Source organism: Cynocephalus volans, chromosome X, assembly GCF_027409185.1.
Source record: "Cynocephalus volans isolate mCynVol1 chromosome X, mCynVol1.pri, whole genome shotgun sequence".
Classification (NCBI taxonomy): domain Eukaryota; kingdom Metazoa; phylum Chordata; class Mammalia; order Dermoptera; family Cynocephalidae; genus Cynocephalus; species Cynocephalus volans.
This window is the reverse complement of record NC_084478.1, coordinates 141,043,127-141,046,953: the sequence shown is the minus strand read 5'-3', so window position 1 is coordinate 141,046,953 and position 3,827 is coordinate 141,043,127. Positions and strand designations below refer to the sequence as shown.

General features: G+C 35.0%; 1 pseudogene; it reads right to left on the bottom strand.

Annotated features, from left to right (window-relative positions):
- Positions 1 to 409: 409 nt before the first annotated feature.
- LOC134368430 (large ribosomal subunit protein eL8-like) lies at positions 410 to 1,207 on the bottom strand (annotated as a pseudogene).
- Positions 1,208 to 3,827: the final 2,620 nt, after the last annotated feature.

Below are 3,827 nucleotides of genomic sequence, written 5' to 3'. Positions count from 1 at the left end.
GTGGTGCTGATGATGCCAAAATCTAAAGTTCCATCCCTGTACAGGCTAGCTGCCAAAACAAAAACAATGACAGTAACAACAAAAAGATAACAGTGGGGTTATTATTCAACCAATCTTAAAACATGTTCTCAAGTATAAGTAATAAGGTACACAAATTCCCTACGGTGTGATAGTGGGAACATGTATCAGTGTGTGTGTGTGTGTGTATGTATAAATACAAATTACCTGTGGCACTATTACAGATGGAACAAGTCTTTCTCACAAGTAGTTAGTATTTCTTAACTTATATTGCCCTACAGTGGTTCATAGATAAGTTTCAAGTTTGAAAACTAAGATGACTTTAACTTTTTTTGAAGAGGAATTATTATTACTATTATTTACAGAAAACAACAGTTATATTTAATCCAGTTCAGTGGCAAGGGTCTTTAGAATTTGCATTTTTCAGCTTGGAAATTTGAGTCACTGATTTTGGACTCAGGACTTTGCCTCCCCAGTAATGGTGGATCTCATCATATTTGTCATTGTAATTGCTTCTGATAGCTTCCACAAGCTTAGCCAGAGCTCCTTTTGTCTTTGGAGTTAAGCTGTGTGAAGGCAATGATGGTGCAGGTCTTCCTGTGGATTAGACAGCCCTGTTTGGCCTTCCCCTTGTTAATGCCTTAGGGAACTCCACTTTAAGACACACAGTAGGCAGGAACACAATGATCTCGATGGTATCCTCCATGTCAAGTGCAAATACTACCAGCTGAACCTTCTTGTTCTCCACTAAGGTGGTGACAGCATTAATCTCTGCTGGAAAGAAAGGTGGTTTCATAGTAGTAACAGCCCCTTTTCCAGCAGCTTTCTTCTCAACCCAGTCCAACGGTCTCTACTTCTTCTCTTACTTAGACTCTGGTCTGTATTTTTGGCCCATCTTAAGCAGTTGAGTAGCCATTTGGTGAACCAAGGCCTGGGAGAACTGAATAATTGCAGGAGGCACTTTTAACTGCTTATAGAAGATAGACCTTTGCTGATGCAGTTGAATGTAGCAGGGCTATTTGACAAAGTGGATGAGGTCCCCTTTGGGCTAGATATCCTGTCCAATGACAAAGTTCTTGGGCCTTTTTTCAGTCAGGGGATTTACCACCTTCTTCTCCTCCTGCTTCTTCACAACAGCAGGAGCTGGAACCACATTCTTCCCCTCGGTCTTTCCTTTTGGCATCTTTTGGCATTCCCTTGGTCTTTACCTTTTGGGTGGCTGGCTAGAGGAGAGAGACATTTTTACCTTTTTATGTACATGTTTTATCTTGGCATTTTGTTTTTATTTTAATAACTTACTTTAGCATTCATTTAACAAATATTTATTGAGTAAACACCATGTTGCTAAGTACTATCTTAGCAATATAGTATAAGGTAAACCAAACAAGTAAGGATTCTGTCTTCACAAAGTTTAAAATCTAGAAGGGATTCATTGGTATTAGCTAGATCATACAATTTCAGTATAACTACAGATTCAAAAAAGTTCAATGCTGTTTATCTTTCATCTAAATTTAGTCTTTGCATACATGTTTTGATTTTGACTTACACAAAAATTTTGCTTTATTGTTTTTGAAATGTCAACTTTCAGTATTCTGGGTAGATTAAATTCTTTTCAGCATGGTGTCCAGTCATTGAAAGAATCATTAAAAACAGAAAGCACTTTTCCTATTTGGATGACCTTATTTCTTTCTATTGTCCCTGAGTGTAGATGGCATAATTCTATATATAGAAAACCCAGGAAACTCTACCAAAAAATTTTAGAGCTGATAAACAAATTCAGTAAGGTTGTAGGATACAAAATAAATATACAAAACTCAGTAGCATTTTTATATGCCAGTGACAAACTAGAAGAAAAATAAATCAAGAAATCGAGCCCATTTACAATAGTCATCAAATAATGAAATATCTAGGAATAAATTTAACCAAGGAGGTAAAAAAATCTCTACAATGAGAACTAGAAATCACTGCTGAATCCATAACTAAACAAACAATAAAGAGAGAGAGAGAGAAACAACAATCACAATAGTAAATAGAACTTTTAGAAGGAGAGAAAAGAACTGTAGTTACTAGAGGTGGAAAGGGGAGGGGAGAGGAAAGGGGTTAATGCAAAATTGGTTAAGGGACACAAAGGACAAGTATATATTGTAATGATGAATAAGCTAACTATCCTGATCTGAACATCACACATTGTGTAAAACTATTGAAAGTCAACTTTGTACCCTGCATATATGTATAAGATATAAATTATCTTAAAAAAGAGTGAAATTAGAATATCAACAAAGTAAAACAAAACAAATCAAAACAAAACAAAACAAAATCCATGAAGCATTAAAAAGACCAAAAAGACAATGAAATTTGCCACCATTAAACTCATACTTTGTTAACGAATTTTCTGTAATAACAAACCAATCTCAGGACAAAACTAAACTAAAGAATAAATGTGGCTTTTCTTGAGGTGCTGAATAGTTCTTAAGAGAGTTCAATCTACTTTTCAAGAATACACGGTGTCTTTACATATTCCAAATTGTATTTGTAGGTATCTATAAGATTCTTTACAGAGAAAACGTTCTTATCTCCTTGTTTCAGCTGTCTAAATAGATATTGACCTTTAGGTGAGTGTCATTTTCCAACAGGAGTCATATAAGTGTCAAGAATTAACTTTACTTTTATCATGTACCTTCCCCCCTCTCTTTACCTATAAATTTCTGTCTCCTACCTAATAGGTCTAGGCTTTAGAAATCTCATTCCTCAACAACATTTACTGAATGCACACCTTGTGCAAATTCCCCAAATAAAAGCTTTAAAGAAAGAGCAAAAAAAAGACATAGAATACTGTTACAGTACTAGTTATCTAATTCCAATTAAATTTCACAAGGACATAATAAAATAGATATGATATCATAGTAATGTCTTCTTATTACATGGATTTTAATATACCAGATGACACATTGGACTCCTAAAATGAAAATGCCTGTCATAAAAATAAGAAGCCTGTACTTTAGAGGTTCCCTCAAAGCATTTTTTGTTTTTTTGCAACTGGGTATTGTCATAGACGATATGGTCACTTCCCTCGATGCTCTTGAAATCTACTTATCAGATTACATTATTTACATTAAAAAAAACATGAATTTTGGAGATAACAGAACATTTAGCTAATTAATTTTTTTAAACAGTAGAAACCTGAAACTATAGTACTTTTTTTCATTTGTAGGAGAATAGGATAGGGATATTGATGTAAGGAGGACAAGATTATACCTCTTAGTGAGCCATGTAACCAGGTGACTTAAGAAAGAGTATAAGTCACTGTGAGTAAGTAACAGAATTGACTGAACTGAAGTTACAGAACAAAGGTACAACCAGACTGAAATAACCCGTTGTCTCTGGATAGCAGAGCATTTATTTGACACACAGTGGGCCAAGTACATCCAGCAAAGAGGTAAGCATATAGTGGCAATATTTTGGTTTCTGTTATGCTTTGTTTTGTTTTGTAGGGTTTGCTAGTTGATAGATCGAATTCTTGTTGTTAATCAAGGGAGACAGCCTTTTGCATGTAATGGTATTTTTCATAATTTATTTTTCACCATGGACCTTTAATGCTGGTAGTTCACCCTAAGCTTCTTGTAATTATTCACTAGTGGAAAATGTTCCCCAGCAATTCCTCATGATTACCCCAGGCTATCTAGTTAGTCCTCAGGCAATAGATACTTTCTTTGGAGGAAATAGCATGCTGATTTGCAGTTATAATTGAAGAAAATTGCTTGAGAAGATTCTGACAGCACAGAAAATGGCCAATTAGTTACCGAGCTCTC